Genomic DNA, 25,237 nt, shown 5'->3' with positions numbered 1-25,237 from the left:
AATGATGTTAATTCTTCCAATAGCCGAGCAGGGTAAATGTCTCCAATTCCATGTTTCCTCTTTTATTTCTTTTTAAAAATATTTTATTTATATTTATTTTATATTAATATCTTTATTTAAACACTTTGATTACAAATATGATTGTAGTTGGATTTCAGTCATGTAAAGAGCATCCCCTTTCACTGGTGCAACATTCCACCACCAATGTCCCAAATCTCCCTCCTCCCACCTCGCCCCCCCAACTATACTCTAGATAGGCTTTCCACTTCCATCAATCATTCACATTGTTATGATAGTTCTCAGTGTAGTTATTTATCTAACTGCACTCACCACTCTTTGTGATGAGCTTCATGTCAATGAACTGGACCTTCTAGCTTTCCTCTCTTTGTCTCTGAGGATTATTGCAAAACTGTCTTTCAATTTTCTTTAAACCCATAGATGAGTGAGTCTATTCTGTGTCTATCTCTCTCCCTCTGACGTATATCACTTAGCATAATAGATTCCATGTACATTCATGTATAGGAAAATTTCATGATTTTATCTCTCCTGATGGCTGCATAATATTCCATTGTGTATAAGTACCACATTTTCTTTAGCCATTCATCTGTTAAAGGGCATCTTGGTTGTTTCCAGAGTCTGGCTATTGTAAATAGCACAGCAAAGAATATAGGTGTGAGGAAGGGATTTTTGTATTGCATTTTTGTGTTCCTAGGGTATATCCCTAGGAGTGGTATAGCTGGATCAATTTCCAGGTTTTGGAGGAATCTCCATGTCGCTTTCCATAAAGGTTGAACTAGACAGCATTCCCACCAGCAGTGAATAAGAGTTCCTTTCTCTTCACATCCCCGCCAACACTGCTTTTTCTTATTCTTTGTGATGTGCACCAATCTCTGTGGTGTGAGATGGTACCTCATAGTTGTTTTGATTTGCATCTCTCTGATGATTAGTGATGTGGAGCATTTTTTCATGTGCCTTTTGGCCATTTGTATTTCTTCTCTATCAAAGTGTCTGTCCATTTCTTCTCCCCATTTTTTTAATATAAATTTTTATTTTGATCATAGTGGCTTACATATTGTTGACAATAATATTTTAGGTACATATTTACATAAAATCAGGGGGATTCCCATCGCCAAATTGTCCTCCCTACACCCCCCGTTTCTGTCCTACCTCCCTTTTCCTTTTCCCTCACCCCAGGGCAGGTAGAATATGTGGTCTCCTCTGTATCTAACCCACTACTTAGTAGACTTGCACCTGTTTGGTCTTGATGCCTCCCTTATTTCCCCCTCTAACTGGAGTCAGGACTAGCTAGTTCAAGTTGCATGGTTTTGTTTGAAGGAGAGAAAAGTAATAAACTGGGATAAGAGTTTAATACCCCAAAATTGGGCGGAGTCCCTCTAAAGGCTCTCATCATCAATTTGGGAGATGGAGAAAAAGAAGGTGAAACACTCCACTAGTACCAAAAGAAGTGTCAAATATCCAGTGAGGGCTCCAGCTATATCGATAAGCACCACACAGAGCCAACAAAACAAACAAACAAACAAATAGGAAAAAAAAACAAAAACAAAAACAGACAAACAAAAATCACGCCATGGTCTTGAATTGAGAAACATGGCATAGCACATAACGAAAGAGAAGAGAGGAAGAGAAAAAAAAAGAAAAAAAAAAGTATAATTGGGGACTACACTTTCAATAATTACACCCAGAGAATTCGACCAAAATAGATTGGTAAATCAAAAATAGTAATAACAATAATAAATGAAGGTAATATATATATTTATATAAAAAGTAACCAAGGTTTTGCGCTTTTTGTATTTTTGTTTTTTCCCTTCTGCCCTGGCACAGTAAATATTGGGGTCATTCGAAAAAGAATTCACTTGGCCTAAGAGATATGGGGTTTCTCCGTCCTTGGAGCATACTGTCATGGGATCAACTCTAGACTTTGCTCAGGATCCTTTACTTTCTCGTTGGTTTTTTTTTTTTTTTTTTTTTTTTTTTTGGTGTGTGGAGGACTTCTGCTCTGTGTTTAGAGGTCTCAGTATCTGCACAGATCCTGGGGTGGGACTTATGATGAAGTCAGTCTTTGTGGTTCTAGAGGTTCTGTTACCTCAGTGTCATTTTAGTCCATCTTCTGTGGTTGGTGATCTTGGTCTTTGCACTGAACCTAGGGTGGCGCCTAGGATAGCGTCTTACTTTGTGCTTCCAAAAAGCCCCATTCCGTTACTATTGTCTCTGCCGCACCTTTGGGACTGGGGATCATGATTATTGTGCAGGTCATAGTTCAAACCCTAAACTAGGGCTTTTTTATTGGGCCCGAGATGTATACAGTCTGGTCGTGGATCTAGCAGCCAGTCATCTGTAAATCCCAATCTTGGTTTTTGGACCTACCAAAGGGTGGCGAGACTTCTGTTTTTGTCTTGTCGTTAGTTGATAAGGTAGGCTAATCTGCTCTAAGGTCAAGCTGTTCGCATTTTCCTCGTTGTCAGGATATCATGTTAGAGCTGGGCCTTGTTGTTGGTCTCATCGTATTAAGGCCGTCCCGGATGGAGTTTGTTTCCTGGAGTTGTTGTGAAGAGCTGTGCCGTTTCTATGTCGGGGATCAAGGGTTCAAGGCTGGATGAATGGTATCTAATCACCTGAGGTCTAATTTGATTCCACATGACATATTTTCAAGGCAGGAGATATCCCTATATTTTAAACAACTATGAGTTCCTATCTCTAGTAGATAAGAGCTCTTTTTTTTTTATATGTAATATTTCCCCTTTACTTAGTGTGCCTTTGCAGAGGGAAGTGGTGTTACATTATAATGTCTGTGTATTCGTGGGTGGACTGATGGGGTAACAGACACAGGTCACGTATCAAAAAACGAAGAGAGAAAAAAGAAGAAAAAAAAAAGAAAAAAAAGGGGGGGGAATTAAAAATGTATGTGCTCACAAATATATATGTAGGATGAACATTCAAAAAAGATAAATAAATAAATTAAAAAAAAAAGAAATAAAGTGAGTTAGCAAAATTTTTAAGGGGCCAAAGTGGTGCAAAAGATTACCTTACATTTGGGGGAGGGCAGGTTAAGAGGTGGTGTATTACAGGTCATTCAAGATGGAAGGACATTCATTCCAAAATATGTATGCACCCCACTATTTATTGCAGCACTCAGTATAATAGCCAAATCTTGGAACCAACCTCGATGTCCAACAACAGATGAATGGATCATTAAGATGTGGTACATATACACAATGGAATATTACATGGTAGTCAGAAATGATACAATCACAGACTTTGCAGCAACGTGGATGGACCTAGATCATGTTATGTTAAACGAAGTAAGTCAGAAGACAAAAGATAAACACAGAATGGTAGCACTATTCTGAAAAACCTAGAACACATATTTTATACACAACTAATACCTAACAATCAAATAACAGGGTTCAACAGGGTAGAAACTCCGAACACCGTAATAGTCAACATAGATATGGGAACAGTGTCCAAAATACATGAAAAAGGAACAAAGCAAACTCTTGACTACACATTATACCACAAAGAAAACAGCAACAACAGAAACGGCAGCATAGAGAGAACAGGTATGTAATCAGACTTCTACAACAAAGGTCCACAATAACCCCTTAGAGTACGCATACAGGAACACAAGTATAGAACACCAAGGGAAATCACGGACTGCAATGGTAACATACCATAACATTACCTTTTAATGCCTTTATCTTACTATACTTTAAATAACCTCTCAGCTTTTCTGTCCACAGGTGCCCTTGGATACAAAGGGCGAACAAACTAAGGTGGCAACTCGTGATACCACACGGGATACCATACCTTGCTTGCACTACGAGATGGCCACAAGAAAACTCTTTAACATACACTTTATCTCTAGGTAATACCTTCATTTAGGAATTGAAGCACGAGACCAGTCAGACCACTGAAGCAGTACCTGAGACGTACAGACTTAAACTACAGGCTCTATTCTTCGAACACATTCAATCAAACCAGCATTCCCTTGCCATTTTCTCCTCTCTTCTCACTACTTTTTTTTTTTCTATTCTGCGCATTATTTTTTTCCCTTTCTCTCCCCCTTTTCTCTCGAAGTTATTTTCTCTTTTCTCTCCCTTCAAACCCTTCCCATATACCTTCCCCTTTCCCCCCTCCGGAAATCCAACTATCCCTTCACCCCTCAATCCCATCCAGATCTCCCACCATATTAAAACTCTTCACCCCCAGTCCTTATTCTATTAGGCATCAAGATCGACCCCCTACCCAACGAACCAGTACCCAGCTCCCAGGCGAGAGGACACCCAGATAAACCCACACCTCGTCTCCTGAAAGAAAAGACAGCCAACCCCCCTGTGGACTCACACTGCGAGGCCCTCCCTGCCATCTCCCCCTAACGCGGACTACTCCTTGAAACCGGGCCTAGATCCAAAAGTTTCCCCAATGCAAGAACTCTTCCAAGACCTCCCTGCCACAAATTTTTACCAATCTGAAGAAGGGCAGGGGGTGGGTTAGGAAGATGCCTGGGAACCCACACACCACAAGAAAAACTCAAAAGACAATGGGGAAAACTGTACTTCCAACATAGGCATAAGACCTGTAATACACCACCTCTTCTCCCCATTTTTTAATGGGATTAGATGTTTTTTTTTCTTGTAAAGTTCTGTCAGTGCCTTGTATATTTTGGAGATTAGCTCCTTATCTGATGAGTATTGGGTGAATAGTTTCTCCCACTCAGTGGGTGGCTCTTGTGTCCTGGGCACTGTTTCCTTTGAGGTACAGAAGCTTCTCAGTTTAATATATTCCCATCTGTTTCTGTGCTTCCAGTTGTTTGAAGAATGCTGTTTCCTCCTTAAAGAGGAAAGTCTCAATGTCATGGAGTGTTTTACCTACATATTGTTCTATATACCTTATGGTTTCAGGTCTGATATCAAGGTTTTTAATCAATTTGGATTTTACCTTCATACATGGTATTAGCTGGGGTTCTGAGTTCACTTTTTTGCAAGTGGCTAACCAGTTGTGCCAACACCACCTGTTGAGGCTTTCCTTGCTCCATTTAGGAATTCTTGCTTCTTTATCAAAAATTAGGTGATTGTATGTCTGGGGAACATTATCTGAGTGCTCAAGCTATTCCACTGATCTGAGGGTCTCTCTTTTTTCCAATACCATGCTATTTTGATAACTATTACTTTGTAATACAGTTTAAAGTTGGGGAAAGTAATGCCTCCCATATTTCTTTTCCCAAGGAGTGTTTTAGCCATTCAAGGGTGTTTATTGTCCCAAATGAATTTCAAAAGTGTTTGATCCACTTCTTTGAAGAATGTCATGGGTATCTTTAGAGGAATCGCATTAAATCTGTACAATGCTTTGGGGAGTATTGGCATTTTAATGATGTTGATCCTGCCAATCCATGACACCAGCTCCTAGTGTCCTTTCTTATTTCTTGGAGCAGCGTTTTATAGTTTTCTTTGTATAAGTCCTTCACATCTTTGGTCAAGTTGACTCCAAGATATTTGAGTTTGTGTGGCACTATTGTGAATGGGGTTGCTTTCTTAATGTCCATTTCTTCCCTATAATTATTGGTGTATAAAAAGGCCATTGATTTTTGAGTGTTAATTTTGTAGCCTGCCACCTTGCTATATGAATCTATTTCTAGGAGCTTTTTGGTAGAGTCTTTAGGGTTTTCTAAGTAGAGTATCATGTCATCTGCAAACAGTGAGAGCTTGACTTCTTCCTTTCCTATCTGAATTTCCTTGATATCTTTTTCTTGCCTAATTGCTATAGTAAGTACTCCCAGTACTATGTTGAATAGCTGTTGTAAGAGAAGACAGCCCTGTCTTGTACCAGAAATTAGAGGAAAGGCTTTTAGTTTTTCTCCATTTAGGATAATATTTGCCATTGGCTTGTGGTAGATGGCCTTAACTATATTGAGAAAGGTTCCTTTCATACCCATCTTACTGAGATTTTTGATCAAGAATGGGTGTTGGACCTTATCAAGTGCTTTCTCTGTGTCTGCTGATATGATCATGTAATTTTTATTTTTCTTGTTATTGATGTTGTGTATTATATTGATAGATTTACCAATGTTAAACCATTCTTGCATTCCTGGGATGAAACCTACTTGATTGTGGTGAATGATCTTCTTGATGAGGCATTGGATTCTATTTGCCAGGATTTTTTGAGGATCTTTGCATCTGTGTTCATCAGGGATATTGGTCTGTAATTTTCTTTTTTGGCAGCATCTTTGTCTAGTTTTGGTATCAAGGTGATGTTGGCTTCATAAAAGCTATTTGGAAGTATACCCGATTTTTCAATTTCATGAAAGAGCCTGGCCAGGATTGGTAGTAGTTGAAAGGTTTGAAAGAATTCATTAGTGAATCCATTTGGTCCTAGACTTTTGTTTTTGGACAAACATTTGATTACCATTTTAATTTCCTCAATGGTGATGGCGGTGTTTAGATATGCTGCATCTTCCTTATTCTATCGTGGAAGTCCAAGAATGTATCCATTTCTTCCAGATTCTCATATATGGTGGCATAGAGTTTCTCAAAGTAGTCTCTGATTACTATTGATTACTGCAATATCTGTAGTATCTGATCCCCCCTTTTCATTTCTAATATGGGTTATCAAGTTTCCCTCTTTGTGAGTTTTGCCAATGACTTATCAATCTTGTTTATTTTTTCAGAGAACCAACTTCTGCTTTCATTGATCTTTCAGATTATTTTTTGGGTTTCCACTTCCTTGATTTTGCTCTAAGTTTTGTTATTTCCTTTTTTTTTTTCCCTATTTTTGGTTCCTTTTGTTGATCAGTTTCTAACTTTATGAGCTGTGTTATTAGGCTATTGAGGTATGTCCCTTCTTCCTTATAGATGTGTGCTTGCAAAGCTATAAATTTTCCTCTCAGAACTGCTTCTGCTGTGTCCCATAGATTCTGATAGTGTCTTCATTGTCATTTGTTTCCAGGATAGTTTTGATTTCCTCTTTGATTTCATCTAGAACCCACTGGTTGTTCAGTAGCAGTCTGTTTAATTTTTAGTTGTTAACGTTCTTCTTCTGTATTCCTTTGTAGTTCACATGTAATTTCAGAGCCTTGTGGTCAGCGAAGGTAGCCTGCTAATATTCTATACTCTTGATTTTATAGAGGTTTGTTTTATGTGCCCGCATGTGGTCTATCCTGGAGAATGACCCTTGTACACTGGAGAAGAATGCATATCCAGGTTTCTGGGGATGAAGTGTCCTATATATATCTACTAGGCCTCTTCCATTTCTCTTTTCAGGACTAGTATATTTTTTGTTGGGTTTCAGTCTGGTTGACCTATCAAGTGTTGAAAGGGCCATGTTGAGAACTCCCACAATTATTGTTATTATTGACGTCCTCTTTCAAATTTGTTAATAATTTTATTAGATATTTTGCTGGTCTCTTATTGAGTGTGTATATATTTAGTAGTGTGATTTCTTCCTCTTTTATTTCTTATAGCAGTAGTTCATTGTTTTCTTTTTATAGGTCCTTTACCTCTTTAAGTTGAGAGATTAGTTTAAGACACTGCTGCAAAACAAAAGAAGCTGGAAGAAATATCTAAATTCTTGGACTCCTATAACCTCCCAAGTTTGAACCAAGATAATCTAGAATATTTGAACAGAACTATCATTATTGGAAAATTGGAATGGTAATCAAAAGGCTTCTTTCAAACCTTTAAAGAGGATCTACTGCCAATCCTTATGGCTATTTCAGGAAATAGAAGATCCAGGAATGGAATCTTAATGGGTTCTGTGAGGAATTACCAGGTCAGCATAATGAGGCAATCTGCAAGAGAGTTCAAAAGGAAGATGAGTTTACCAACCACTCTGGCTCTATTCACTGATCTTCCTAATCCTACTCTCTTATGCCTATAAAAGTCTTTCTTTGGGAATCCTGAAGAAGGTTTAGGAGATGAGAGTGCATGCTATGTATTTAAAAGACCTGGGTTCAATCCCTGACACCAAATGATCTCACACACATGGCTGGGAGCCAGTTCTGAATATGGAGCCCAGAGTAGCTCCTAGGTGCACTGGTGTGATTCAAAAGAACCAAATTAAAAGTATTTTTTGAGTAAATTTCTCAAAATGGATTTCTGTCTCCTAGATTTGATGTCACCTGATTCAAACAGATTTATAAGAAAACTAATCTTGTTAACTATGCCACATGTTATGTATTGGTATCTTTAAATGCTTAAAAACATGCAGACAGTCCTTGATCACAGCCTTTCATTCATTCATTCATTCCTTAATTCATTCATTCAACCAATCATAAAATCTTCCTTTATCCTAGATGCCTTCCCCACAGCAAAAATTAAGTCCCAGTATTTACAGGAGATAACTCAGATAACTGATCAGTTATATTTTCTTCTATTATCGTTATAGTCTTTTATCTTACATTTTCCAAATTAAATGATAAAAATTTCTTTCTGATTTTCTTTGTTGCCTTGTTCAAAAGACACCTCTCATAGGAGAGAATTGCAAAGGAGAAATAGAGTATTTTAATAGTGAAGGGTAAAATGGAAAGATTACCATAGTGTTTTTACATTAGCACTGTGACATTTTTAATAATCTCCATAGAAGGGTCTTTTTTTTTTAGCATCCTCATAAGTGCCTCTTGAAAACCACTGTGACATATGCAGTAGCTACTGACTAATTTGTTCTGGCAGAAAAATGAGCTCAATATTACTGAAAATATGTTTTCTATCTCCAGATCTTGTTCGGGTCATTCAGGGGCTTTTTCACTGGCAGAAAAGAGTCGAATTTACCTTCAATCAAGCATTATTGAAAAGAGAAAGAGAAATAACATTTTGACCCACTTCAACAGTAGTGAAATGGAAATCAGTCCACTAGTGCTAGACGATATTTTAACCATTTGCATTTCTGCTGTTGTGCACCAGCCAGAATATTTTTTAAGCTAGGTGAATGAAAGGTACAGAAACAGGCTGAACAAACAACTCTTAACAACAAAAAAGAACTTTCAGCAGCTTTCAGCTTAGTGACTGAGATAATGCCATTTCTCTAGAGATATTCTAAATAAGGAGAAATAATGGATAGCAGTTAACCACAAGCTGAGTAACTCCCTATGCCAGCAGGGGTGAGACATTAAGTGGAAGAGGACTGTATGGTCCCCACAGCAATTGAGGAGACCAATTTGGATGCATGAACACAGATACCACTGGGTGTGGCGAAGGGAGCTGTGCTTCTCCATCTTCAGGCAGGAGTATGGATCGCTGCCTTGTGAAATGCAGATGTGGGTGATTAGGCTGTTGAGTGGGGAAAAAAGAAAGCTCTTCATTATTCTTCTTTGGGAAATAAAGAGGGGGGAATTCAGTAATCAGCAAGCCTTTTCATTTCCCTACAATTTATCAGCACAGCTAGGATGCTGCTTCCTTTCCAGAGGTGAGATTACTTCCTGCTGACAGCTAGAGGGGGTAGGGTGGACAAACGTGTGAAAAAGAAAATTAAGCTCGCAGGGTAGCTTTTATATTGATGTTTGCTACATGTCTTTTCTTGTGTTCAAATTAGATGCGATAAGCTACTGGCAGCCACAGGATTTTAACATTGAGAAGCCTAGGCAGAGTGCTCTAGTCAAATCCCCAGATGCATACAACAGTTGTCAGTTTTGATAAAGAATTATGATTCTTAGACTTCATTTTTAGCTTTGCAGAACAGAAACATCTGATACTTTTGCATAATGCCCTGGGTAAGTTAAACCAGAGAGTCTAACAGTCCCTTCCATGCTAATAAAAAGCTCCTGGGTCAAAAGTCTATCTCTAGTTGCATATTTAATTAGAGCTTATAGTTATACTTAAATTTTAAAAAAATCATGATTTTTCTCAAATATGACCCTTACGAGAGATATCAAAGTTACCAGTAAATGCCTCAGAGCAAATTTTGACTCCCAATAAACTGTTATCAGGTTGATTACTTCACAAAGTTATTGTTTTTAGATAGAATTTAACTTTTATTCCAAGGTTAGAACTTTATACATATTTTAGAAATAGCTTTGTGATATAGTGATTTAAACTTAGAATTTTCTAATTAAAATGTGTTCTTCATAATAATTTTAGAGAAGTTAACAAGCCTGATCCATGGCATTGATCACTGAGATTTGTTTTGACATTTTTAGAGCACAGACACAAATATATGATGTAGCAATATTGCTCGTTAGGCAGGTGACAGGTGACAAGAGAGGTTACTAGCTGAAGAGAAAATGGTGGGGGGAAAGAGAAGACAGACAAACAGGGGAGAGGATAAGGGAAAATGCAGGAGGGAAAGCTGGAGACATTTTTGGTGGGGAAATGTGCATTGGTGAAGGGTGTTGTATACTGTATAACCGAAACTCAATCATGAACAACTTTGTAATTGTGTATCTCATGGACATTCAATTAAAGGATTTATTTATAGAAAGTAATATAAAGCAGGGCCAAAGTGGTGGTGCAACAGTAGGGCGTTTGCCTTTTACGATGCTAACTTAGGATGGACCACAGTTTGATCCTCCTGCATTCCATATGGTCCCCTAAGCCAGGAGCGATTTCTGAGCACATATCCAAGAGTAACCACTGAGCATCACCTGGTGTGGCCCAAAAACCAAAAACCAAAAAGAAAAAAAAAAGGAGCAAAAAAATAAATATAATCTTTGCTAATAAAGTAGGTATAATAATGAAAAAGAAAAAGAAAACTCTCTCTCAAAATACTCCAAGTAATCTCATTGTTTTCCAACTTTCTGAGATCTAGGAATATCCCTATCCACATAAAAATAAACAACAACAACCCTGTTCACATTAGGAATAGCCTTGTTAGCATTAGGAGTATTACTGTTCCTATTAGAAATACCCATGTGCATTAGGAATATATCTGCCTAGATTAGGAATGTCATTGTATACGTTATCTAACATTTTCTCCTGCTCATCATAACTCACTGTTTTCCCCTCATGCCCTCTTAAGATGTAAGATGAAAAAAATAAAGTGAATGTGAAAGCACGTTTTCTAACCAGGAGTCAATTGATGAATGCTTGGTCAATGCTCTAGTTGAATGCTCTAGTTAAATATGTTTTTTACTTTATATCAATGCTGCTCAAGGCTTGCTCCTGGTTTTGGTGCTCAGGGGTCACTGCCAGCAGTGTTCATAGATCAAATAAGAAACAGACATATTTAAGGCAAATGCCTTAACCTCGGTACTCTCTCTCACTCTCTCTCTCTCTCTCTCTCTCTCTCTCTCTCTCTCTCTCTCTCTCTCTCTCTCTCTCTGCCCCTGGTTCTCTTCTAGACCTGTCAGTTCAGAACTTATTGTTCAGATTTCAGATTTCACAGGATGTTCTAATGCTTATTTATTGACACAGAGAATATTTATTTAAGAAATGTCCTGAACCTTCTAGGCAATCTACCACAGAGGCAAAATTTGTCAACTGGTTCCCCTTTGGCCATTCTACATTCTGATCCTATTGGGCAGATAATTTCTACTGATGATCTCAAAAAAGAGATATCATTGAAAACAAAGAAGCAAAGTACTGATGCTAATAATCTATTTTTTTTAATTTAATTTTCACTCAGGACTCACTTCTCTCTCAGTGATCCAAAATTACTCCTGATGATGCTCAGAGGACAATGTGCCTTGCTTGGGATAGCACCAGAGTCGGCTTCATGCAAAGCAAAGTCCCTTAAGCCATGTACTATCTCTCTGGCCCTTCAAATGTCTTCAAGTAGATGATTTCACATTAATTTATATATGGTTTTGGAACCACACTCAGTAGTGCTCAGGAGCTATTCCTTGTTCTGTGTTCACAAGTAACCTATGGCAGAACTTGGGGGACTATATGTGCTATTTGGGATCATTACTTGGGTTGTCAAGATACAAAGCAAACTCCTTAACACCTATGCAATCTTTCTAGTCCAATCAGAAGTGTTTTGAATTCAAGAAGTAGCTATAACAAATGTTAAAAATTATATAGGTGCTAGGAATATTGGAAACAACCAAGATGCCCTTTAACAGATGAATGGCTAAAAAAACTGCAGTATGTAAACACAATGATTATTATGCAGCCATCAGGAAAGATGAAGTCATGAAATTTTCCTATACATGGATGGGCATGGAATATATTCTGCTGAGTGAAATAAGTCAAAGGGAGAGAGATAGACACAGAATAGTCTCACCCATCAATGGGTTTTAAGAAAACTTAAAGACATTACTGTAATAAGGCCCAGAAACAATAGAGTTAAGAGCTGAAAGGGCCAGAAGGACCGGCTCACAATTTGAAGCTCACCACAAAGAGTGGTGAGTGCTTTTAGGGAAATAACTACACTAAAGAAAGAGAAGTAGAATGCCTGTCACGAATACAGGCAGGGGCAGGGGAAGGGGGTGGGGGGCATTAGTGATGGGAATGTTGCACTGGTGAAGGGGGGTATTCTGTTTATGATTGAAACCCAACTACAAACATGCTTGTAATCATGGTGCTTAAATAAAGATATATGTATAAAAATAAATAAACATAAAAAAATTTAACCTTTAAACTAAAGCTATTAGACATCAATAAGAAAGAATGAGGGTGTTGGGGCTGGAGAGATGGCGCTAGAGGTAAGGTGTCTGCCTTGCAAGCGCTAGCCAAGGAAGGACTGCGGTTCCATCCCCCAGTGTCCCATATGGTCCCCCCAAGCCAGGGGCAATTTCTAAGCACATAGCCAGGAATAACCCCTGAGCATCAAACTGGTGTGGCCCGAAATACCAAAAAAAAAAAAAAAAAAAAAAAAAAAAGAAAGAAAGAAAGAAAGAATGAGCATGTGGTATCTGAAAAACCTAAGTTTAAGTTTGATCCTGGTCATTATTTAGTAGTTCTCCAATTTTGGATATATAACTGAACATTGCTTTTCAGTTATATTTATTATAAAATCAAGAATATAATTCCTAATACTTAGGGTTATGATGAAACTTCAATAAAAATAAATGTGATGACGTAACATAGTATTTGGGCTCAATACCTTTTTTTCAGTAGTTCAATCTTTCCAAATCCCTTTCTCTTCTTTGGTCTTTTCTATTTTTGACAAGAGGTTTGCTTTTTAGACCATTAATGGCTTAAGCCAAGTTCAGGGAAGTCTAATAGCATTTTATTAGTCAGGCATGAACTGCTTTTGTAAAACCAGAAGTATTGAAAAAGCTTTTAGAATATTTTAAAAAGCATCCATGGCATCAAGGACATGGCTTAGTCGCAAAACACATGCTTGTATGAGGCCAGAGTACAGAGGTAGACCTCTATTTGATCTCACACTATTTGAGTTTAATAAGAAATCTCAAATTGACCCATTTAGTGAGAAGGGCAAAGGGTAAAAGAATGTCTGTTCTGGCCTTAGAGCAGGTCAAAAGTTGATTTATTTGTTTATAAGTTTTTTTCTTAACTCCGTGTGTAAGCTCGCCCCTTGTTTGCTGATGAAAAGGGGTCCCTTGCTCCTGGATTTGCAATCTTCCCTGCCCTTGCTCTTTCTCTTCCTACTCCAAATGGCAGAATGAGCTGTCTGTGGGCCTTATCCCATGTTGGGATTCTAGAAAGAGTTCTCACCTTCTATTAAGAATCCTTATCAGAAGCACCTTGTACTCCTCATGGATTATGAGGAGCTTCCTATACCAACTTGTGTCAGAGGCTGCAATGAGATGCTTGCAAGTAGAACGATGCTAAAGTAACTTAAGACACAGTTTAAATTAACAGGTTTTTTTTTTTTTCTTTCCAGGCGAACACTGTCTTGGGGACCTGACAAGAGCGGGAGTGGCATTGAATGTATCATCAATCTAAATATCAAAATGTTTTAAACCAAGAAAACTAAGTTTTACCTTCTTACCTTAGAAAATGAGACCCTTAGAACCACCTAGAGAGCCATATTCGAATTGAGAATTGACTCCTTAAATTGGGTGCTAGAACTTTAAAAGGATAAGGCTTGAAGCTCGCTAAACCTGTGCTGCCCCTAATCCCCAGTCCCTATCCTTTGCCCCCACCCCAAGAGAAAGGGACAGTGGCACACAGGCTCAGAAGCAGACTATGGACAACTGGGAATTCTAAAAGCATGCTGCACAAATCATTGAGAACTGGCTCAAACATAAAAAAAAACTTTGGCTGTATTTGATGTTATTTTATTGACCTAGTTTGGCCAAAATTTCCCTGAAGCAATAATTAGTTGGGTGAATAAGTAAAACAGACATCAGATTATCACTTTTTCAGCCATCCTGGTGAATTTAAGCTCAGAATTAAGCAATTGAACATTGAGTTCTTCTGAGAAGGGAGAGGGATCAATTCTTTCCCAATCATTTCACTGTTGCATCTCTGTGGGTAGTAAGAATTAAGCACAGGCAATTTATAGCACATTGTTGATAGCTATTCTGCACTATCTAACATGCACCATATAATTTGCCTTGTTTAATTTTCCTCAGTTAATTTAGTCCTCATAGGCTCTGGGGTAAAGGAGCTAGTAAAGGCACACAGAAGAGATGCTTTGTGAGAACTTCCATTTCTTGATGAGAAAACCAAGGTTAAGAGAAAGGCTGTGTCCAGGAACAGAAATCTGGGGAGCTGCCTTCTGAAGCACCTTCTATTCTCAACTGTGCACCATTGAAAGACATCTCAGACTACAAGAGAAAGCCAAGCAGGAGGCTCTGAGTTGCTCAACCTTAGCATAAAAAGCAATAGAGCATTCAATGCACTTGCCTGAGTTTGCCCTGCCAAGAACTAACATTCTCCTATTTTATTTGTATTTTCTTATTTGGTGATGTTACATGCTTCATGAAGAACTTTAAAATTCTCAAAGGTTCAGAACCAGAAAAGTAGAGCGGGACTTTTCTAAATTCACTTCGCTTTCAATCAAGCCATTGTTCAAGGGCACAATAGTTCACCAATCAGCAGAACACCTGAATAAAGCACTGTTTATTTGTACTCAAAGAAAAGAAAATTTGAATGAAAGAAAAAGATGATACTCCAAATAAACTTTACTTACTGATTTCTTTCCTACCTATTTATCATGTGTTGTTGGAACCTGGGTTCTAAACAAGGAGAGATGCCACTTTATAAAAGCCACATGGCAGGCTTCTTCTCAGGTTCTGAGCAGAGAGAGGAGACACCATTTTGTAAGGACCACAAGGTGTAAGTCACATGCTCGATTTCCACAAGCCTATTTCCACAAGCCTACTAACACTGCCCCGAGCTACCTGGCCATACCAGGTAGCCTGTCAGGGAAGGACACAAGGAAGGATACTAGGTACCCCCTAGACAACAGCCAATCATTTTAAAGACCATCAAAAAGCTAGAACCTCTCTATATCACTTCACTATATTATCCTCTTCATAACCTTGGGTAGGGTTAATCTCCTGGAGATGACCCAAGCTAGTTAGTTTGGAGGCTGTTGGCAGGCGAATTAAAGTATTCTGTTTTATTCCACTTGTGTAACCTTATCCTTCGATTCTGGACTCTAACAGTATAACTTTTCTTCATTCAGCCAATGAGGGACCTGCTCCCCATGGGCCAGGCATTGCATTAACAGCTCTAGATGAGATTCCATTAAATTCTCTGATCAGCTCAGTAGGACTGTCCTCTTTCCATATAGGAGAAGGCTGAGGCTTGGTGAGGTTAATTAACACAGCAAAGGCCACACAGCTAATGAGTAGTTACTTTGGGATTCAATCAGCTTCTAAAACCATACTGTGCCCTTAATCAGATATTGTACTGTGCATATAGCAAGCTCATATTAATATCAGTATATACCTTGCAGTGCTGGAGTGCAAATTAAAGAGATTATATATATGGTAAATGTTTAACAACCCATGACTTCCTACAAAGATTCGCGGTGATTATTTCTCACAGTTTTATGCAGGGCTCACTCTGCTCTCCTTAGGGACCATGTCTATATTAATCCCATAATTCACTCTTAATCCACCCAGGTCTTGTTTTCCTGGCTTTCTTACAAGCCAAAGGGAAACTGAAAATATGCCTTTGTATGGAAGGCTTAACACCTGCTGCCACAGGGTGTGGGATCACCAGACGAAAAGAGATTCACTTACAAAAGCCTTAGATTAATTTGGACAGTGTTTCCCTACATAAAACAGACATAAGGAGGAAAGCAACCCAGGGAAGGATAATCATGCTGCGAATGGAAGCACTTATTACAAATAATTACCATGTAATTATCCACAACCACCCTGGAGTCCAGAGCCTGCAGCTAGTCTTAGGAGATGGCCCTTCCCTCTTAAGTATAAGCAACTGTGAAAGCTCCTCGCAAGCTAGCAGGCTGCATCTCAGAGCTGACTCTTCGAGCCTAATGGCCAAGGTACAGAGAAGCCACGAGTCTGTGATTTTCACCCACTCTTTTCCCTATTTTATTAGTACAACGCTTCTTTGCCAGTGTTTGAATGTGGTACATTTGACTTCTTTTTCTGGGCAAGTGCTAGTGGAGCAAATGAATGTACCAGGCAGGCTATGACATCTTTTCTGTGCGCCTACAAGCTTTTTGCAAAATGGGAGATGCCCAAGTGGAGATTGACAGTCTCATGCAAAGGGAACAATGAGAAAGAACTTGACAAATGCAGGGAGAAACACAAACACTTCTGTGTGGGACATGTTGCTAATGATGTTAATCAAGCTTCTTTGTTTTCATTTCATTGTCATATTTATCTTGGTGGCAGTAGGTACAAATGTGAAATTAAACCACCACCACCCTAGGCAATTGGAATTAAATGTACCTATTCCCGCTCCAGCCTTATCAATGAGATATTCTCTGTATTCATTGTTCTGTTTTCCTTAGGAGTCACAGCAGGGCAGTTCTTAGCCCAGTGGGTACTTAGGGGAAACCAAGGGAGTTGGTTGAAGTCCTGGAATGTAAGGGTGGCACACAATGATGGAATCAAACTTGGGGCCTTATACATATTAGAAATATGCTCTAACCCTTGAGCTATCTCTCTCACTCTGTTTGTTATAAATTGAAATATTAGAGGGAATTCATAGCTTTGGCAATAAATGAGTCAGGGGGCCCGGAGAGATAGCACAGCGGCGTTTGCCTTGCAAGCAGCCGATCCAGGACCAAAGGTGGTTGGTTCGAATCCCGGTGTCCCATATGGTCCCCCGTGCCTGCCAGGAGCTATTTCTGAGCAGAAAGCCAGGAATAACCCCTGAGCACCACCCGGTGTGGCCCCAAAACAAAAAACAAAAAAAACAAAAAACAAAAAAAAAAATGAGTCAGGGAGGGACACAGTTTTGTGGTGGAGGCCAGGTACCACAAAAACCAGGGAAGGTGAAACTCAGTAGCCTGGCAGATATCAATAAAAAGAGAGCAATAGGTATAGAATCTCAAAGACACTCAAGGTCAAGGTAATGATTAATGTAATGGTTGGGTAATAGTTGGAGTTCTTGCAGCAATGGCTACTACTCACTAGTCCATTCTTTAAGATGAGAACTTTCCTTCTTTCATTATTTTTTGGGGAGTGGTAGTGGGCCACACCTTGTGGTATTCAGGAGCTAGACCTCGTATAGAGCTTGGTGGTGACTCCCAGCTTATTTAGGGAACCACCTGGTGTCTAGAACCATGGTGTCAAGCCTCCATGAGAAGCATATACACTTAGTTCTTTGAGCTCTCTTCATTATACCCTCTTTTATTTCTCTCCTGTTTTTATTCATTTTTACTGGTCAATTTTTTAATTGAGTCCCACATTAATAGAAATGTTCCAGTAATACAATCTTACTACCCTGACACCCACCACAAGAATATCAGTGTTCCTCTGTCACTGTCTTTGGGTTCCCTCCCAAAAGCCCCCTTAGCAAAGTTAGTTCTATAGGCCAACTCTCAGAACCTTTCATTACAGTCATTTTCTATTGCCTAACTAAGTTTTTCTGTACTTCACATAGATGAGAGATTACTCTGTATTTGTCCTTTTTCCTCGAACTCACTTTGTTCAGCAGGACATTCTCTGGTACCCTCCATGTGGCAGTGAACTGTGGATTTCATCTCTTCTTCAGGCTGAGTAGAAACTTATTGTGTCTTTCTCCCACTTTCTCTGATCCATTCAGTAACATAGTAAGGAAGTAACACATTTAAGGATGGTGAAATAAGAGATCATGGAGCTTGTTTGAAATTACCAGGCTCTAGACTGGACTTTGGTTCCAAAATCTACCAGGGCCTAACAATTTAGAGTCTCCCTAGATTGTGTATACAAAATACAAGGGCTTGAAGAACCCTAAAGTAAACTGGATTAATCAATAAGACACTTACAAAAACATTTCTTGTTTTCATAAAAGCCAGAGAAGCAGCCTTTCCCAATCTCTTGAGACCTCTGTTGTTTGTTTGCATTTAATTTAAATTAAATACTCCTTTTCTTCCTTCTTTTTGTGGCCATTGATGCAATGACTGGAGGTCAGACATACTTGGAGATGGAGCTTGCATACACTTTGTGACAGCGCACTAGATAAGATTAGATATTTTTATGTGACCCTGGGGAGACCCAATTGTCATGGAGCCAAGGGGATCATTTAGTGACTTAGCCCATCTTTCTTTTAAGTGTCAGGTTCTAAATTCAATCCCTGTGCAGTCACATGTGTCCAGAGATATCCTGGCAGCTCTGCAGTCCATGATACTGATATTATAAGGGGTCTCTTTCTGATCATACTACAGTTAAACACATGTGGACACCATAGTTAAAGGGCTTAAGGTCCAGTGAATACTGCTGAGAGATGTACAAGTATTTCACCAGGAAGCATGACCCATCGTGAACACTCAGCCAGAACATGAGGAGCACATGTGCAAGCACCACAACTAAGAGAGGTACAACTCTCAATCAACACTGCAATTGAGAGGGAGAACCCAGGTGAACACTATAAGAAAATACGTGAGCACTTTAGTCAGGCATGTATGTATGCCCAGGTCATTGCACTAACAATAAAAGGAGGAATATTTTCCAAGCAAAAGATAAAATAGCACAGCAGCGTTTGCCTTGCAAGCATCCAACCCAGGACCTAAGGTGGTTGGTTCGAATTCCGGCATCCCATATGGTCCCCGTGCCTGCCAGGAGCTATTTCTGAGCAGACAGCCAGGAGTGGCCCCTGAGCACCGCCAGGTGTGGCCCAAAACAAACAAACAAACAAAAAAAAAGATAAAATAAAACACAGGAGAAATAGTACAGGAGTTTAAGTGCTTGCCTTACACAAAGCTGAACCCAGTTTGATCCCTAGAACCATCACATATGGTTCAATGAGTACCATTTAGAGTGATCCTTGAATACAGAACCTGGAGTAAATTCTAAGTGCCACCATATGTGTCCTAAAAATTAAAATGATAATTTTAGAAAGATAAAATGGCAATGCCATTGGGATATTACTTCACACATGCAAACAGTGCTGGGAATGGAACTCAAGCCTTCAGTAACAAAATGCAGGCACTTTGTTACTGAGCTATGACTAGCTTTGAATATTCATGATATATGAAAGGGGCTAAAATTATTATTTGGCAGTCAGATGTCCCTCCATATGCTACAGAGTTTGATTCTTTACCTATTGGTTATACTTGTGGTCATTTGGGAGAGAAATATAAAGAAATACTATAAAGTATTAGAAATCATTGGATAGCTATGTCAAAGCATGCTACTCTATATGCTGACTTACTGTGATATCAAATACATGTTTTAAAACTTTTTTTAGACAATTTTTTGAGAGCTAAACTTAACTTACTTTAAAAAATTATCTGAAGGCTCAATCTTCAGTTTTTCTTGTCAGTATGAATATGTGTAGAATAGTGACAGCCCAATTTTGCTGCTATTGGGGGCTTATTAATACAGGCTTGTAAAGAATGAGACCAGCTACAATGGTAGCATTGCTGAGTGCTTATCAATCTGAAGATAGTCTCAGAATAAATTAGCAAGAGTGTCCAATACATTCTCGACCATTTTAACTAAAAATACTGAGAGTTTGGGAAAATTTACTGAGGTTTTCTCAATAGGGACAAGGAATTCTTTGATGATCTGAACAGTATCCAGCAAAAATAGAATGCTGCTCTTACATTAGCATATACTAACAGTCCACAGAGGTGTTAAACAAGAGATTCAGGGCCATATAGTGCAGTAGGTAGGGCATTTGCCTTTCACATGGCCCCTGCAGATTCCATCCTTGGCTCCCCATAGGGTCTCCTGAGCCAACCAAGAGTGATCCCTGAGTGCAGAGCCAGGAGTTAAGTCCGGAGCACAACCAAATATGTCCAAAATATAGTAAAATAAAATAAAAAACAGACCACATAGTTCTGGAAGGATCTTGAGACACTTCCTTCTGTCTCAGCAAAGCATTCTTTGTAGACTGTAGTGCCTAACTCTATAGCAGTCTCAGAAAGATAAGGGACATGTTTTTTACTCCATGGAGGCCACCAAAGGCAAAGTTCTCTAGCTGTGAAATAGGCCCGGAAAGTAACAACTTCCATAACATTTTGTGTTTTTTTCAGCACTCAGTTTAGCAACAAGGGGCATGCTGCTTTAGCAGTTGGACAACAGTAGCTTCTGGTTATTGCTACCAACTAGAGCACCTCATGAAAATGTAGCTTAACTCAACTCACTTCTGAGCCTTTTTTTCCCTATCTTCCCCTTTTTATTGATTAGGAGTATATGTCATATTAGTTTTGCTTATTAAGAGCTATGATCCTGTTGGTTATTGTTGGCTTATGTTTTTGAAAATTATAAATCCTATGCTGAACTTGTAACACTAGCAATTAAATATTCATATAGAATATTCACAAAGAATGTCCTAGGATGGACCCTGGTTCGATCCCCCATCGTCCCATATGGCCCTCCAAGCCAGGAGCAATTTCTGAGTGCATAGCCAGGAGTAACCCCTGAGCATCACTGGGTGTGGACCCCCCCAAAATAAAAAGAATGTGTTAGCCTCTGAGTAAAACAAATAGAGGAGAAATTTATATTTGAAGAATTCTGAGTGGAACATCTAGTACTATAGATGCCAAGATTCAGAAAGGGAAAGCTTTAGTCCTGAAGTATTTCCTAGAGAAGGAAGAAAGTTAGACACTTTTGCTACTAAGAGCATCAATTGAAATTTACTGGCAATAATTATTCTAATACTTTTGGTCCCTGGAACTTTAACCTGCTTGAATCTTGGTCCGTGAAAATATGCAAAACTATTATGACAAGTAACTACCTATCAGGACCACAACAGAAAAAGCCGAAACTAGATACAAAATGATGGGACAAGGAGCTGAGCCATCAGTACAAAGAGAACCCAGAACATCTGGGTTTGATCTGGCACCCATATGGTCCCCTGAGCTTCAACAGGAGTAGTTATTGAATGCAGAGCCAGGAGTAACCCCTGAGCACTGCCATGAATGACACAAAAACAAAAATAACAATAAAATTTCAGAATATAGAATTGAACAAACTAGTTCCATCAAGGTAATATGGATACAGAAGCCCCAGATGCTATTAGATTTGTGGTTCAAAGAAAACCATAAATCTATCTTCAAAGTAGTAGAGACCAATTACAACTTATGCTAAATTTAATCATCACCTTAGAGTATTAAAAATATATACAAAAGCCCTTTGTTTGATGAGCTGTAGCAGTCTGGAATGTAAGGTGGTTTTTCCCTGATATAGCCCTTATTTGGTTTCAGGGAGACCAGTGATGTGACCCAGAGGTAGAATACAACACTCATATGCATATATTACACTTGGCCTGGTTTCAATCCTTAGCACCAAAAATAAAAAACAAATAAAAAACCTTAGTGGAAAACAGCAGAGAAAGTCACCACTATAATGATGAAATCAAGACTATTGGGTATGGTTTTAGATAGTGGACAGACTTAAAGAATCCATTTGACGGTGGTGAAGGTACAGTAATAGTACATCAAAACTAGAACCATTAATGTTATTATAACTATGTATCTAAACTACAATTAAAAAAAAAAAGAATGCAGGGCCGGAGAGAGAGCACAGCAGTAGAACTGACATTGGTTCAAATACCGGCATCCCATATGGTCCTCCAAGCCTGCCAGGAGCAATTTTTGAGCACAGAGCCAGGAGTAACCCCTGAGTGCAGCCAGGTGTGGCCCAAAACAAAACAAAACAAATAAAAAATAATGCAGTGCTAAGAGATAGTACAAAGGTTAAGGGTTAATGGTCAAGGTGCATGCCATACACAAACTGGGCTTCATCTCTGGCACTACTTGGTTTCTAGAATATCACTTAATGTTGCCCTGTACATCCTCAACATTATGGGACCCACAGACCACATTCTTGGGCCCTTGCATTGACCCAGGGGAGTAGTTGGTGGAGTATTAAAGAAAGGCCCGTAGCACAACTTAGGAAATCCAGTTCAAATAATAATAATGACGACAATATACTAATAGTAATAACAACAACCACCCATGTTTCTGGGGGGAGAACCTGTACCAGATTACCACTTCCACATTTCTCTGCCTTTTACCTACACCTATATGATCTGGATGAAATGATGGCCTATACTCTTTCTCCATGGCTACCTGACTTCCAAACAAAAATTGCTCTACCTTTGCTTATCAGATACATCTCTTAAAAGGCAACAAACCTTTGGAGAACAAGTATAAAAGAAGGGCAAGAATTGTGTAGAGAAAATATACAGAACTTTCCATTTATCCCAGGATATGCTGTTCCCATATAAATTTTTCAATGCTTCCAAATGCTTCTCATAATTTTAACTTCTTTTCCATTGGGATTGAAGCAGTTTAATAGTGACCTGCTCTAACCCCATGACCATTCAGCACCTCAAGATGTATGCTTGGAAACAGAGTGGCAAATTTAAGTGCCCTAATTTAGAGGTTATCATATTGGACTCAGATGGGCCGTGTGTGTGTGTGTGTGTGTGTGTGTGTGTGTGTGTGTGAGAGAGAGAGAGAGAGAGAGAGAGAGAGAGAGAGAGAGAGAGAGAGAGAGAATGAGAGAGAGATACATGTCTTTTCTCCAAGAGACATGTGCAGAGAAACACAGAGGAAAAAAGCTTCATGGAGAGTGGAGTGACATGCTACAGCAAGGAATGCCAAGAATTTCAGGGAGCTGAAGAAACAAAGAAGGATTCTTGTACCATAGCTTTCTGAAAAAGAGATCAGCTCTGTCAATATCTTGCTCTCAACTTCTCCAAAACTGTAAGAAAATGTGTGTTTCAAGTCACCCGGGCTATGGTAATATGAATGGAAGTTCCAAGAAAGGAACAGTGGGACTACCACACATTTAGCTCAAGTTTTCATTATCTTTCCTAGGGATTGTTTTCACACTCATAAATTGTCTCCTTCCAGGGCATCACCTTCATTACAGTGTCCTTTTCTTGGCCAACTGAGTTCTTCCCTCTGGACCTAGATAGCCTCATACAAAAGCTGTGGTTCAGTCATTCTGCCTTCCAGATTTTAATGTTTCTTCAGTAATTCATCAAATACACATTTTATGAGAATACTTCTGAATGAACTAGTAAATGAAAAAATTGGAAGCTACTCAAATGGCCAAATGTTAAAAAATGGTTGAATAAATTATGATGTATTCATTTGACTGAACATTATGCAGCCATTAAGATGTTTTTTGAATTAACTGTGTGAAAATAATTGGGACATAATGCTGACTGAAGAAAGTAGGATAAATAATTCATCAAAATATATTTTGAGTTTGTTTTAAACAAATGTTTGTATGAAAAAAGATTAGATGGAAATACACCATTTGGCTGTCTCAGAAAAGAAATGTCAAATGGCATTTTTCTGTAAGAGCATATATCAGGAGTGCAATAAAAATCCTCTTCCTCCTCCCCCCCAAGTTGTGAGTAATAGCTCAAGTTGTAGAGCACAGATGCATTGAATGTCCCCTCCCTACCTCCTAAACACTTCTGGTTGAGGTCCTGGTGGCCCCTGAACATCCCTGGACCCCAAGCACTGCTGAAGTGAACTTACTGAAAAAAATTTAATAAAGAAAAAAATTGCATAGCTTTTTAGTGTATTTTTTTATATGGAATGTTTCACAAATTTGCATGTCATCCTTGCTCAGGGGCCAGGTTAATCTTCTCTGTATCCTTCCAATTTTAGTATATGTGCTGCCGAAGAGAGCACTAGTGTATTTTTTAAATTTATTATTTTTTTTATTATGAGAACAAAGATGCAAAGAAAGAGGACAAGACAAAGTTACAGTGGGAAGACAATCACCCATAAACAGAATTCTCAGAAAAAATCCCCTTGCTGACATCTTGATTTTGAGCTTTCAGCCAAAAAACACTAAGAAAAATAAAACAAAACACATACACAATTACTTTGTCCCTCAAGTCCCCAGATGGTAGTACATTATAACATTTCTTAGCAGTACACAAAACAATCTAAAGCTACAAAATTTATGTAACTCCTTTAACATTGAAGGCATAGTATTTTTTTTTTTACAGTTCCATGCACGTGCACATTAATTTAACCTCAAAAGTTTAAGTTTTTGGGGCGGGGAAAAAAAAAAAAAGTTTAAGTTTTTTTTAAATTAGCGTCAAAGGAGCACAGCAAAAATGTTGTTAGAGTGGCAATTGTTGTTTGCATAGAACCAGCAAAATATGGGGAACATAGAAAGGAAAAGCCTTGGCCTAAATATAAGGAGACCTTAATCCTGAAGTTTTGAAGTTTTCTGGCATAAGGTCAACTCTAGGCTCCCAGGCATATACTAGGTTGTCCAACCCAAGTCATTGACTGTAGTGCCAATCCACTTTTATTTTCACATAGTCACTGTTGTTGGTGTCAGGTTTCTGTAGTTAAAGAATCCTGAATCTGTGTATACTTTAGTGTATTTTTAAGCTGATTAACTTATCAGAGTGAGAAATATTATTTGTATCCTAAATATAATAAATTTAATAATGATTCCTCAAAAAACTTTTTGCTCAATCCTCTGAAAACGTGAATGTGTCATTTAATATGGAATGTCACCTGAAACAACGTGAATTAATAGTTATTGTTAATATTATTAATTATTATTTATTATTAATAATTATTGAAAGGCAGCTTTGATTAGAAACTATGAGAACATAATCAAAATTGGGAGTGATGTGAAGAATCATAAAAGAATAATAAAATAATAGGATGATTTTAGAAAACAAGAAAAGTAAAAGCAGAGGTTGGAGTGGTGCAACTAGAAGGCAAGAAATGTCACCGATTTCTGTGAACAAATTAGGCAGAAAAGAGGTCTCCAATTCTGAAAAAAACATGGCCTGGGATTCTTAGTAATTTTTTGACT

The 25,237-nt window shown here is 38.5% G+C and overlaps 1 non-coding gene across 1 annotated transcript; it reads right to left on the bottom strand.

Annotated features, from left to right (window-relative positions):
• Positions 1–23,977: 23,977 nt before the first annotated feature.
• Positions 23,978–24,084, bottom strand: LOC126021664 (U6 spliceosomal RNA). The gene has a single exon (XR_007500159.1). It is a non-coding gene; the product is annotated as a U6 spliceosomal RNA (small nuclear RNA).
• Positions 24,085–25,237: the final 1,153 nt, after the last annotated feature.

Source organism: Suncus etruscus, chromosome 10 (assembly GCF_024139225.1).
Source record: "Suncus etruscus isolate mSunEtr1 chromosome 10, mSunEtr1.pri.cur, whole genome shotgun sequence".
Classification (NCBI taxonomy): Eukaryota; Metazoa; Chordata; class Mammalia; order Eulipotyphla; family Soricidae; genus Suncus; species Suncus etruscus.
The sequence above is the reverse complement of the archived record's forward strand: the minus strand, read 5'-3'. Positions and strand labels throughout refer to the sequence as shown.